Raw genomic sequence first — 14,829 nt, 5'->3', positions numbered from 1 at the left:
TGAAAACCAATAAATGAAAATGTTTTCAAAATACATTGAACAAAATTCCATTTTGTTCAGACATGCATTATTTTTCCCAAAATTAGATTAGCCCCCAACCCTGCTGGCCTTTCATAAAGCCTCGAAGAACTGGTTTTTCTCTTAGGAATGAAGGTCAGGAAGAAATTGAACCCACAAATTGAATGTATTTGTTGTTTGTCTTCAGTGGCCATATTTCATTTATTATATGTGTGCTATATCCTGTCATTTTATTGATATGTCTATTGTGTCAGCTTTCCAGAATTGCTTGTATTTGATATACATCTGAAATAATACAGATTACATAATTAATGTATTCAGAAAGTTTTTGAGAATTTGCTAACAAGCAGTTTAATGTGCACTCCTTTTAAATATAAATGAGGAACAAAAGCAGGAGGAAGAAAGCACTATGTACAGTGCCTTGAGCTCCTGAATGAAAGGCAGAGTATAACTCAAATAAATAAAATCAGAGTGCAAATTTGATTCAGTTCTGAGCTTATTGAATGACTTAAATTGCCCAGCTGTATGTAACCCAATGATTGGTTGCTAGAAAGTCTAATCTGTTCCCCCGCAACAAATAGGATCTTTTTGGTCAGACTTACATGTGAAATGAAGGAAAATGATTAATTAAAAATGTCAGAAGTGGATAATCTATTCTGAATACAAAAAGTGCATGGGCTAGGCATGACTACTTCATCATCAGACGCTGCATCAATAATCTTGTCAACATAACATTCACTTTGTGAGGTACTTATAGAAGATTTTTAAAATATTTTAAGTCCCAAAGAAAGACCACATACTTTCACTGGGCCTTACCTTCTTGCAGGTGTATCTAAGACTAGAGCTTGATTTGGCTAGGTGCCTTCTGATAGCTTTCAATGGATGATTAGCACATTAAAAGTTGAGCTAGAAAGAGTAGGGCAGAAATGCAGAGACAAAATTACATCTCAGCGAAACACAAGTAACATGTTACAACTGAGATGCAGCATGGAGCCTATATAACTTTAGATTAAAAGTATGACTAATTTTCACAGAAAAATACCATATATGATTTTTTTGGGGGGAAAGAAACTCTCTAACCAATTGCTAAAGGATTCCAGTACTAAAATTTAGTTCAGTCTTTTTTTAATTTCTGCCTAGTTTGACTACAATGTCCATGCTGCCTAGAGATAAAGGGAGGTGTAATCTAATTCAATTGGCAGATGTGGCTTGGAGGAAACTATCTCATACTATAAAATGATAAAGTAAAAGACATTCCTTCTGTGTTAAGTGTAGTTGTAGCCCTTTCCTCTCAGGAAATTGTAAAAAAAGAAAAAAGTTTGTGCACGTAGGGTCACTTAGGTAAGATGGGCAGTATAGAAATTTGATAAATATAAATATATAAATATCAATAAATAGCATGGCTTATAGCACAGTAGAGATAAAAACTGCTAGGTGCATATTTTTTTCTAATATGCATACTTATCTTATCATGTTTTCATAGATCTCTTGAAGTAGAGTCATTTGGAAGCTATCTTTCATCCAATAATGTGGTTGATTTCTGAGTCCCTTCAACCAGGTATGGGTATGCCTTCAGAGTTGTAAAGAGTAAAAGAGGTATAGCCTGTCCATCAAATAATTTTGGTTCTTCTGGCTGTTCTCCAAGGAACTTGCATGAAATAGAACATGCCATCACCATTCACCTGGATGGCATGCATGTACCACTAGAAGTTGGCAAGCTTGTCCATAAATGAACAGCTTGACTATAGTCTTTGTGTGCAGCCCTGCCACTCTTTGTAGCTTAGAAAACTCCTTTCTAATGAAGCATTGCTTTAAAAAAAATAGTAACCCCCATCTTTCCCTCTAGATTGATGCCCTTTGTCAGGATGACAATGGAATGGAATTCTGACTTTGTCCAGAAATCACTGACACTTTGGAAAATTTGCTCAGAAACTGAGGGGCCTGTTCATTATTAGGAGTACAGGGATTATGTTTGAACTTCAGCCATTTCATTTCTATCCTTGGAATGCCATGGAGGGAGTTTGAATCAGTGCTATGAATGAATCCTCTTTATAATAATTAACTGCTCCAGCCTTCATAGAAGAGTTCAATTTATAGAGATAAATGAAAGCTGCTTCAGATACCACAGAGGCAATACAAATTGATGAAGGAACTCAATTAAACATTAGCTATCTTATGACAGGGTATGATAGACAGCAATGAAAATGTGCAGGCAATGAAAACTAATTTGTTATTCTATTTCCACGGTTTTCTTCACTTCCAGAACTGCGTGTGTTCTGGAAGTGCTTTGCACTCAGGAGCCAAATGAGGAAAATCTTACTTCTTGCCCCAGTGATGAACTGATAAATGGGATTTAAAGTTGCAGATGACCAAAGACTTTGACAAAACAATGGAGGTTTTCTTTCCTCCATACTGAAACTTTTCCCACTGATCTACATGACATCTCAAAGTCTGATTTCTCCACATATTTCTAGAAAATGTTTCTATGTAAGCTCTAGAGTGTATGGGGGGGAAATGAAATAAAATATACTTTGTTTGAAATAAAGAAACAGTGGCCTGGTTCACAGGAAAACAACTTTCCAAAAATTGGAAGACATATTTCATGTTTTTGACAGCTTTCTGATTTATGTTAATTTGCATTTGAGGCACATCTTTTTCTTTTTATATAAAAAATAGCTTTTCTATTTTCTAATGGCATATTTGTTCAGATATGTACTGTAGTTGCCTTTTTCTAATGTAAAGTAGACATTTCAGTTATTATAAACTCACGCATAATGGTCCGGCAATAATAACTGCTGTTATTCACCCACTTCTGAACAATGGAACTACAGTAATTATATTCCCTAAGGCAACTATTCTACACAAAGTTAAGTAAACTGGTGAATTTGGATGAAAAGTTTCATATGTGTATATGATTTTCTAAGCATTGGGCAGCGCTGCTCCAAATGCAGCAAATAAGCATTTAGCCGTATTTCGTAGAATACCTAATGAAGCAGGAATATTTAAACTTAAAAACTAAAAAGTTTTGGCTCCTGCTTTCTGCTTTTGCTCTGATGTGAATTAGAGTTGAGGTGGCAATTATTAGAACATTTTATAACAGATATCACCAATTATCCTCCAGGCTTAGGAGGTGAAGTTAACGTGTCACATTTGTGTATTTAAAATTCTTGCTTCTTACTTCCACTATTCTTGGAACCAATAGCATATTCATAGCAAAAACTGACTAATTAGATCATTTGAGGTGAAAGATTGCATCTAAGTAGCCACTTAGACAGGAAGAACATATGGTCCAACTACAGTGGATTCTATTACATGCCAGAAGGATATGTGACAGAACAGCCAAGAACACACTGAATTAAGTAGTAGTAAATTGGTAGTAGTCTTTAACTATGTTTGTACAAGACATTAAACTTCATTTAACAGTTTGGCAAGGCATTTCAATCTAGAATATTGTGTGAACCTAGCCCATATGATTATTTTACAGTTCATCGTGTCACATGAACCCCAACATTGGTTTAATTTGGTAAAATTATGTATAAACTACTCATAAACCATTATGTTTTAGAAAAGCAATGTTTGGAATAAGGCTTAGTCTTTTGCAAAGAGAGGAGAGCTCTGCCAGAGGAAGATATATATAACTACTTTGCATAATTATGACAATCCTAAAAAAAAAAGACTAATGCAGTTAGAAGTTTTAAGAGGTAGAGATCTTTTTCAACAAAGGGCCACCATGGTTTGGGTAGGGCATGCGTGAGGGAGGCACTGGTTGAGAAAGGTGCATGGGATTGTGGTGTGTATGAGAGGTGCCACATGGGTTGGTGAGGGCACATGGGCCATGCAGATTGAGAGACTATGGGAGTGCACAGAAGGGGCTACATGAGTCAAGAAAGGCATGAGGGGGTCAGTAGATATGCATGCAGTATATGAGAGATGCTATGCCTTTTGGGGAAGACATGGAGGGGGTGGTATGGATTGGGAAGGGTGCATGCACATACACAGAGAGTACTGCATGGGTCAGGTAAGGTATGGTAGGGAAGGGTCAGTTGGGAAGGATGGCAGTGTAGCTTGTGAAGTATGTGGGGATTGTGTGAGAGATGCTGTGTGGATTGGGAAAGGCATGTGTGGGTGGCATGGGTCATGAAGGGTGTGACTGTGTGCAAGAAGTGTGCAGGTGCATGGCACTGTGCAAGAGGGTAAGCTATGGAGAGGTAAGACTGAGTAAGAAGGTCATATGCACTATATAGGTCAAATAAGGTATAGAGGGGGCCATGATAGTCAAGGAGAGCACATGGGGGGTGATATGGGCCAGGAAGGGTGTATGGGGATTTCTTTCTCCCTGTTCTTTCCTCTGTCCCTTCCTTTCTTCCCTCCCCTATCTTGCCCTTCCCAGCAGACAGGTAAGTGGTTACTGCTGGGAAGCAGGGAACAAAAGATTGCACAAGTGGCTGGGAAACTGACACAGAATGTTGAAAATGAGGTCACATGAATGCACCAGCCTGGCAGCACTGAAGCAGCACTGAAGCACATTTCCCAAACTTCATTCCCTTGGTAGTAATGGATTCCAGCATTTTATAAGTTTGAGACACCCTTTTTGACAAGATTTTGCCCTAAGATGCACCATTTTGCCCAGTTAAAGGTTAGAGACACAAGAGTCTTACTAGCACATTGTACAACCCGTGCCCAACTGGGCCATTGTAGAGTTGAGATATTTCCTTATCTAAATAGAGAGAGAGAAAGAATGTCTAAGAACAAAAGAGCATTGCAAGCAGCAGCAACTTTCAGCTTCCTGCCAGCTTGACTGTAGCTGACTGCTCTTTAGCAGCTGATGGTTCAACTAGTCTACCCAGCCTTCATAGGGCCAGGACAGGGGCAGTCTACTCAACTTCTGGGTGGCAGTATACCAGCATGGCAGCACTGAAGCAATAACAAATTTGCCAAATTTCAATCCCATGTTAGTCATGCATCCCAGATTTTGGATGCATTGTGTAAGCTAGTCCATTTGGGGTACCTTGATTCGAAAATAGTTGCCTTATGAATGCACTGTTTCACACAGTTAAAGGTTACAGACATGAAAGTTTACTAGTAAATAGATAGATATATTGCAGATCAACCTTTTGATCTATCTTTTGTGAAGAGTTTATTTGGGATATAAAAATTTCCCAGGATCTTGGAAGATCTAATCCTAAAATAGCATGACTGAATTCAGATTGTGACTTGAGATACAAAGGCAGCAAGGTTTTATTGAACCTATTATAAGAATGAGTGTAAACTATAAGAGAGAAGCAATATGCTCTCATACCTTCTTAAATTTTCCCCTGTAGTATTTCTTCAAAGGAAGAGTTAGCAGGGACGAGGAAAGAAAGGCCAGCATACTAATACCCAAAGTGTCCTAAAAAGAGCTTGTAGTGAAGTTGTGCTGAATTAGCACACCAAAAGTATCTTCCTCTAACCTAAAAACTTTTTTAAAACTTCAACATCTGTTTAAAATGTAAGTTCTTATTGAAGTTTGGAAAGCGCACCCTTCTGTGATCATTTACTTTTTAGAACTTTTAGACTTGTTGGCATGACTCACTAGCAAATTTAACCACTTCTAGGAATAAAGTGATACATGCTGTTTCTGCTATTATTATTTAAAAAGTCTGTCTTATAGTGAAAACCTATTGCATGCACAAGAGGTCTAGGTAAAATGTCTTGAACTTACCTCATTAATAGATCTGTGCTGCAGAGACAATGTAGTTATCTTTGTTAAGGCAAAGATGTGGCACAATTTGCCTTAGCAAGACATTTTTGTCTTATTGACCTTTCTCAACCAGCCCTTACAGTAGGGCACTAAAGCAGCATTTAGGGGCGGTAATCTTCCTTATGTAACTTCCAATAACACAAGAACAGCTGAGTGAAAGCGTAGGAAGACTGCAAGTTCAGAGGCCTCCCCTGGCTTTCACAAATGCAGATCAAGGCAGTCAAAGGAAAGAAGTCCATCCACTTCATTTTTAGTCCATTAAGATTCCCACCTAATTTATGGTTTTTTTGTGTGAAAAAAAAAGGAAGGGAAAATATAATGTTGGCACTGAGTTTCCACAGGAAATATCCTCAAGGAATCTTGGAGATACAAAAATGAATTGGGGGAGTTAAGTGGGTTGTTCAGCCCTATGGTTCTTTTCTTCATGACTTTTTGAATTTAGAGTTATTACATATTATGAACTCCTCTTCCTTTCATTTTTCAAGACCCAGAAACAGCAAGAACTTGGAAGCAGACCTCTACGGGAGAGAGATCCCAGGGTCATAACAAGGTACTTCTATAATGATTTTAACTGTGTTTATGAGATTTTAAGTGCTCGCACTTTATTTTTTATTGGGAGCCCTCCCGAGAGCCCGATAGGCAGAAAGATGGGATATAAACCATAAAAATAAATAATGAGCCAATCCAGTAGAATTGCCTTGGTTAGCAAAATCAAAACAAAACAAAAAAACAGTCAAAATTGCTGCCCTACAGACTTCTAAAACTCCAGATTATAGCCTCAGGCTATGATCTCAAGCAGATTTCAAACTTTGGTTGATTCAGAGAATAAAAACATCCAGGCTACCAAGTCACACTTAGGTGGCTGCCAAAACTAAAAGAAATACGGCATATTATAGGATAGCTGGAGAAAGAAGAAAGCTTTGTCTTTTTGTTCTAAAATGTTCAGTTTTGCTTAAAGCATTGAATTAAACATAAGGGATTTTATTCAGTACAATAGCAGGAAGTGTTTCCACTTGTTCGCGACAGGTTATCCATATTTTTCTTCCTGCCCTTTTCCCCCAAATCTGCTTTCAGCATCCAGAGTAGGATAGAATATGGCATAGAATGGTGTTTTACAAAAAGAGGGGGGGAAACGGGTTAAAGCCAAGTACTTACATGATAAATAATTTTCTGCTAATATAAAATATGTTCCTATGCAAGATAAAGATAGTATTAGAATAGTAACTATATACTAAGTTATTCAGTCAGAACTGCTGCCTAGATTTCTTAGGGATCAAGCAAAAGAGAAAAACCTTTTCTCACAAAACTCAATAATTTTTGGCAAGGCCTGTCAGAGTAGGAAAACTTTCCTCTTGAGGGACAAGCATTTGAATTGGAAAAAGCACAAACACCGTAACTGTCAAGTAGCTTCTATCAACCACAAGTTCATAGTTAGTTATCTGACAATCATCATTGGTGTAATTGCAATTATAATTCCACTTTTATTCTTATCTCACAATTATTATTAGCATAATTGCAATTATTCCACTTTTATTCTGGATGTACTCAATCTGATGGAATGAATTCACTTTAAAAAAAATAGATAATGTGATTTAATTCCTGGGAATGAAGTCTGGGGTTCTTGTAGTAATCTTTTTTATAAGGTGACCAAGAGGGTTATGTGATTGTCCATTTTCATAGTACTATCGCCACGTTGTGTGAAAGAAGACTTCAAGATTAGCGCTCCCTCTTCTCCTCATCACTGTTCCCTGTTCCCATGACAGTTTTAATGAAGAACAAGTCTTTGCAGAGATAATATAATACTATCTTAGCTCAGAAAATAGCAATGTGTACTCAGAAATAAGACTCAGTAAGTTCAATTGCATTTTTCCCAGATAATGTGTGTAGAAATACATTTTGGGACCAATTCTAGGAAATAAAGGGGCAATATAGCTTTGTCTTTGATTAACAGCCTAAGAGGAGATATATTCTCAGGGGTGTCTACAACAATGATCATCGGTTTCAAAATGGCAGACACAACCAGGAGACCAAAGCCTGCCCCTTTTCATGCATATTCAATTCAACTCTAGAAGAGTTGGGTCTTGGATCACCCAGTTCACACCTGTCTTTTAAAAGCCAACCACCATCACTGCAGCCACCCCTACATAATTTTCTTCTTTTTAAATTCCTCACCTCCTCAAAGGAAAGATTTATTTTCATCATCATCACCCCCACCCACCCCAAAATAGCTAGGACTTACAGATTTGATAATAGAATAGAATAGAATAGAATAGAATAGAATAGAATAGAATAGAATAGAATAGAATAGAATAGAATAGAATCTGGAAGGGATCTTGGAGGGATCTTGGAGGTCTTCTAGTCGAGCCCAAATTTAATAGTGACAAGATCATAAAAAAGCATGTTTTGCTTTGTTCAATCACCCTGTAGTATCATTGTAATTAAATCCAGTACCGTACCTCAACTGAAATAACTTACAATGACACATTTCCTTGACTATTTACTTAGGTGTTCAGTATGCAGAGCCCATACAACACCCCACACAGAGGCTTGTTTTACTATAAACTCCTCATTAGGGAGTTTGTAGTAAAACAAGCCTCAAGAACAAAAACTAGCTATCAATAACACAAAGCCTTGGTGTTCCTGGACAGCTGGGAGAGTTGCTAATCTAGAAGAGTATCCACATCCATATCAGGTATACACTAATTCAAGTCTTTTTCTTTTGTCAGAAGTTTAATGGGTTAATAAAATGTATTCTGCCACTGTAGCCCGCCATTGTCGCTTGTGATGGAAAAGGCTCTCAGGAGTGTGGGGTTGTTTTTTTCCCCTCTGTTTTGTTCTTTGTTAACAGCAACTGCAGCTGATGTTTTTCACTGAAAAAAGCAGGAGTAGAAGAAAAAAACATTCTGTATACAGAATTCCCTCCTCTATTATCAGGAAAAGTATTGTATGCCCTAATCATAAGGGAAGGTACCAGGACACCTATGACTGCCTAGGCCAGTCCCTCCATGAGATTGCTTAGCCTCTGGCCCCAATTCCTTCCCCCACCTCTCGTTGATGGATCTTGTGCAATCTCATAGCCATTCAAACTCTTGCCTGGCCCTGCAGCAACCCTACATCTTGTGGCTTTTTTCTGGGCTTCTTGGTTTTGTAAATATTTTTCAAGAAAAAAGACAAATCAGGAAAGAGCAATAGACGTACATAGATGTTTCTGTACGAATGAGCAAATGGCTGTAGACAGGGTATTATTTATCTGTGCAAAATTGTATGCTCATGGAGGCGGGGATGCCTTCAGCAATATGTGAACACAAAAGTTATCTGCATAGAGGAAAACGTTTGTCAGTGTGCACACATGCATCAATTGGCAGGTGTGTAGTTAACTCTTACAACTCTTACCCCTCAAGCTTCAAAAGGTTGCCTGCTCTGCCATAACAGTTTACTTATGGCTGTTTGTGAAGTGTTAATTATAAAGTAGCAGATTTCCATTACAGGTTTCATTTTTGCAATTATTGCCTCTATATATTGCAGATGTGAATAGAAACCAGGCAGCCCAGCTGAAAAATATGTTGAGTAGTCAGGCGTGTTCAGGGTTGTTGGTTCAACAGATCACAAACCTTGTGAAGCATCCTCTCCCAGCTGTTTCCTCATGTTGGGTCCTTCTCAGGCCCTTGGGTACTTGATGTGAGTTCTGATTGAATGAAAATTAGATGAGCTTTAAAACTGCCAATTTTCTTCGGCTTCAGATTACATCTACGGGCCTTAAAATGAGAGCATGAATGAAGCTAATTACCAAAGCTGAATATTAATATTTAAAATAAATACATGCATAAATAAAGTGAGGGGAGGCTGAGTTTGCTTTTCTCCTCTTCTTTCTGGGGCCCATTTATTTCTGTGCCTTGTCTTTTATATTCCAATCAGGGTAGTTCTTGCAGCTTTGTGACCCCTTAAATATTAATAATATTATTGATTCATGCTGTACTTAGCATATCTGACACCTGGAGCAGATCATTTTTTTTAATATCCCCTCCTTTACTAAGAGCCAGTTTGATTGAGTGGTTAAAACAATAGACTAGAAACTAGGAGATGTGAGTTCTAGTCCCACCTAACTCACTAAAACAGCTGGGTGAGCTTGGGCCAATTGTTCCTATCATACCTAGGAAAGAATGAGTCTCTTAAAAAAAAATGCTGCTAAGAAAGCTGCAAAATTGACTTGAAGGTATATTTTCCCCCTCCAAACAGCCTATCCACACCCACTACTAGCTTATTTATTTATTTTATTTATTTATTTATGAGACTTATATACCGCTTTAAGTGCAAGCACTCTCTAAGCGGTGTACACCAGTAAGCAATGTATATATATATTTACATTGCCCCCAACAATCTGGGTCCTCATTTTACCTACCTCGGAAGGATGGAAGGCTGAGTCAACCTTGAGCCGGTGAGATTTGAACCGCTGACCTGCTGAACACAGTCAGCTAAAGTGGCCTGCAGTACTGCACTCTAACTGCTGCGCCACCTCGGCTCATAGCTTCTCATAGCTTCTCATATCTTCACCCAGACCATCCTCTTTTCCCACCTGGTATGCCATAAAGTTATGCAGCCAAGATTTTCACCTCAGTCAGATGCTGACAACTCAGTTCAGAGCATCCTGTGTTTGTCCAGACTACTGTTATGCTTATATTGCCATGAAATAGCTATATGCTGGTCAGCATTCCTGCCAGGTAACTGACAGGGGACTGCAGTGGTAGTCATTAGAAGGTCCACACGCAAACTCACCTGCAACCTAAATGTGCACTGCATTTGTTATTTCAGCAAGTAAGAAAAATATCAAACAAAAGCACCCTCTATTTACTTGGAAAAGATTAATGGGTGGAGATCTTTGGGCAATGAAGTCCACACATCTGGAAGTTAGGCTTTAGGATTATGGCTGCCCTGGGTCAAATCTTCCTGATCACATATATGGTTGTTGGATAGCAAGAGGAACATTGGCAAGGAAATTGATGGGGTGTTTTTTTATTGGCCTTGAAATTTTATTTTTAAATGAATGATCACATTCATTAGAGCCTGTTAATTTATAGGCACAGTGAGAATCTGGGTAAGCATGGGAAAGCAAATAAATAACAGTAAGAGAGAATGATTAAAAGGATGAAGGGAAGTAAAACTGAAAGACACATTCCGAACTTTGTAAAAAGATGGGAGATGACATTTCCTTCTGTTGAAACACTCCATTAGGTAATGATGGAAGTGTTGCGCACACAGAGGGAAAATTAGAAAAGGATGCCAAAACTGAGGTATAATTTCATTTATCTGATCATATAGGAAAATATTTCCCTCCACTGCCAAAAAGAAAGCATTCAGCAGTATTGACACCCTAATTTAATGCAGTTTAACAATTAAAGCTGATGGAATTGCAGGATGACTGTTTCTTCCACCTTCCAAGGTCACTCTCACATACCACAACATCCCTTGCTGATGCCTAAACTCTGCAGTTATTTCCTGACTTAATTTCCCTCAAGCAATCTAAGCATTAGGAAGGGGAGGGAGTGGGGGAAGAGGCTGAAGGGCTATAAAACTCACCCAACAAAGGCAGCCTGTTGCTCAGGCTAGCCTTTTCTGATATTCTTTGCACCCACTGCAGGTGACTGGGAAAGGAATTCTGTGTAAGTATGCAGAACTGATCAATAAAGCTTTTCTAATTTTGTTCGTTTAGGCACCTGCCATTCATTCATTCTTCAGAATCTGAACTATGTCCACCCACTTCAGCTGGCAAAACAAGGTAACACAAGTCATATGTTAAAGTGAATGACAGCATGTCTTCACAAGATTATGGGTTCATAGGGAGGCATTATTTTAAAAATAGACACTGGGTAAAGTAAGGCAGTATCTTTATTTCTGAGGCTCCAGGGATTTAAACTTCAAGGTGGGTTTGGCCCCAACACTGATGAAAAGTATAATGATTTCTGTTCGGCCTTGTTTCTTGACAAACAAGGCTGAAATTGAATTGGAGTAAATTTATCACTATCTGATTGTTTTTATATTCAACCTAATAGCATAAGAACTGCTGTGATGTATGCTTTTTCCACTACTATCAAAGCTCTTTAAGCAAATCAGAGCTTTTTATTGTTATTATGGTTCATCGTACAGTCAGCCAGACATTTAAACTGGATCTGGCATTTTTATCCACCGACTGAGTCCTTCCCTGGCATAGGCACATGTTATTTGATGGTGTTAAAGGTATCATAAAGGATATAAGCTGTTCCAATTAAAGCTGCCTTTTATAACTGGTGATTTTGTCAATGCTCATGGTATTCAAATGATGCTCTAGATGTTTTAAGATTAAACCAAATGTCCCTATTGTTTTCCATGTTTCTATATTTGCAATGGATAAACAATTTTTTCTTGCGGCAGTTGGTCCTGGTTGTTCAGCAACAATCCTAAATTCTATAGCCCATTTGTGATCAGATGTCCAGAAACTCCAACATTTAGCATGGTCCTTATTGATTATTATTATGATTGTTCCCACAATCATTCAGATTTTAGACTGGGTTTGGCATTTTTATCAACCCATTGAGTCCTTTTTAAGATTCTGGGATAGGTAGATGTGGATGTTTAATGGTGTTAAATGTATCATCACAAGATGTAAGCTATTCCAAGTAAAGCTGCCTTTTGCAATTAACCAATGGTGGTTTTGTCAGTGCCAATGGTGTTCAAGTGATGCTCCAATTGTTTTGGGATTGCACTCAAGGTGCATATTACTATTGGTACTGCCTTTGTTTTCTTTTGCCATAGTCATTCTATTTCTATTTGCAGGTCTTTGCATTTTATTATCTTCTCCAATTCTTTCTCTTCTGCTGTCTCCAGATATTGCCATTCAGACTTTTTTTTGTCTTTCTTATTGACAATTGCTATGTGGCAGGTGCCTGTCTGTTTGAATTCTAAAGTCCCAGAGCACTTTAGCTTTTTTTCCCTATTATTCTCTCTATTTTGTGGTCCTACCAGTTCTTGCTTGCAGAGAAATGGCACTTCTTGCAGATCTTCCAATGTACCATTGTTGCTACTATGTTATGCCATTGTTGGTAATCAGTCTGTCCGATCTTCTTGCACCAGCTAATTATTTTTATGATTTTCAGGAATCCATGGCAGATTTCATTACAAGGTCTCTACCATTACCCTTTCATTCTGACCTGACTCCCCTCTAGGACTTCTGGGCCACAGAAGTCATCATTTTAAACAATATCATCTTTGACTACAGCCCATAAAAAGGAATACTGTACAGTCATCCGTGTTAAGAAGCTATTTTCCATCATGCTCCTTCACTGAGAGGCTGTGACATTTGTCATTCTTGCTGCCATTAAAAAAGTGTGACTAAATTATTTATTTGTCCCCTCTTTCTTTTCCACATCTTTTTCATCCGAGCTTCATCTTGTCATCTGTGTAATGGAGCTTAGGGACTCTCTTGGTGTTCAGTCAAAGAACCCCTTTTGTGAACAGTTTAATAATTCTAGGAATGATAAATAAATCACCACAATGAATAAACTGGTGAAGAGGAAAAGAACAAAAGAATAGTCCTTAAAAACCAATTGTCCAGTCAAAAAAAAAGAGAGCATTTGGATATAAGAAGCCGGGTGTTAGAAGGACAGGCACTTCAGGACATTTAAAGTAAACATTTACTGTCTCGGGCAGTAAAAAGACAAATCTGTTCTTCAGCTTTGGGTGGACTTGCCATTTTGATGTATGGTTTTCAAAGTAAATGGAAGCATGGAAAAATGCATTTTGCTGTTTGCTGTGAGGATATATTGAGTTGTTACAAAATACAAGTCAATTGGGCACCCTTGGATGGGATGGGCTAAGCATTAAGACTCATTTTCCACTGGAGGCCTAGTTTCTCATCTCTGCACATGTGAAATCAGGATGCCATCTTAATATAGGTCAAGAATTTCCTTGCCAGGCATGACTCTTTTTTTTAAATTTTCTCTTATGCTTCCATGGTAACTAGGCTTAAGAGGACACCCAATAAATTAACAGCACCTCAGACTACTAAACTAGTAGAGCTCAATACTCCTATGAGTGGGGCTTCCTTTTTAACAAGTCCAGAATAATGACCAAGAGGGGAATTAAATAGTCTTCCTGAGGGCATGCAAATGTTTTCCTGTTCTTCCTTGAGGTTAAGAAGCCAGGAAAAAATTTGTTAGAGGGAAATTTTGTCTGAAGTCATTTTTCCCATTGTCAGTTTGAAGCATCTAGAGCAGGTTTCTCAACCCTCGTACATACCTCTTTGTTCTTGATACATATCTCCATACATCTTAATGTTGCTGAGGTTGAGAAACACTGCTCTAGAGTCATTCAACCATTGTAGAGGTGAACAGTAAAGTGGAAAGGCTTCATATCAAGGATGCCTTTGTGGTGTTTTGAGAATGCTGTACATCCTAAGTGCAGGAGAGAGAGATGATAGGACCTGCTCTAGGATATTTCTAGGGCTTGGGGGGAAAACCCAGTCACACACATCATTTATTTTCTTTTATTTTGATATACTCAAAGCTTGGCTCAGTTTCTTTCACAGCTATTGTCCATGAGCCTCAATCTCCATTTTTGATCAAGATTGGGTGGTATTGGGTGGCTATTCCTTTGCTCACTGATTACTTTTGAATCCAGATTTTTTTTTAAAGAACTTTAATGCACTTTCATGTTCTGTAGTTGTGCATACCCTCACAAACCCAATCTTATTTCAAATGGTCATTTTGTGTACGAGCTTGAGCCTTGGGGTTTGTTAGTTGTTTTGCTCCAGTAAGTTCTGTAAAGTTACCTTGTGTTTTACTTTATTAGGAGAAAGGGGGAAGGTGTTTTCCTTCTCACAGTCTTGCTCCTATCTCCCTAGTTTGAGAATTTGGGGAGGAGAGAAAGAAAGAAGATGGTGGCAGGAAATTAAGTATCAATGAAGGCTATCTCTGTTGAACTGATTGGATAAAGTAGACTTAATTGTGGGAGGGAGGGAGGGAGGGAGGGAGAGAGAGAGAGAGAGAGAGAGAGAGAGAGAGAGAGAGAATGTTCGTTTATTTGTTTGTTTGTTTGTTTAT

At 38.2% G+C, this 14,829-nt stretch overlaps 1 long non-coding RNA gene across 3 annotated transcripts in view; it reads left to right on the top strand.

Moving 5' to 3' along the window:
• The first annotated feature begins 1,521 nt into the window (after nucleotides 1–1,521).
• LOC120302903 overlaps nucleotides 1,522–14,829 on the top strand; it is a 30,688-nt gene continuing 17,380 nt past the window's right edge. For all 3 annotated transcript variants that reach the window (XR_005555271.1, XR_005555270.1, XR_005555269.1), the window contains exons 1-3: nucleotides 1,522–1,576; nucleotides 6,244–6,308; nucleotides 11,466–11,531. This is a non-coding gene — a long non-coding RNA (uncharacterized LOC120302903). The remainder of the gene's footprint in view (nucleotides 1,577–6,243; nucleotides 6,309–11,465; nucleotides 11,532–14,829) is intronic.

Source organism: Crotalus tigris, unplaced genomic scaffold (genome assembly GCF_016545835.1).
Source record: "Crotalus tigris isolate CLP2741 ecotype Arizona unplaced genomic scaffold, ASM1654583v1 scf7180000024439.5362192, whole genome shotgun sequence".
Taxonomy (NCBI): Eukaryota; Metazoa; Chordata; class Lepidosauria; order Squamata; family Viperidae; genus Crotalus; species Crotalus tigris.
Note: the sequence above shows the minus strand (reverse complement) of the source record. Positions and strands in the feature narration are given on the sequence as shown.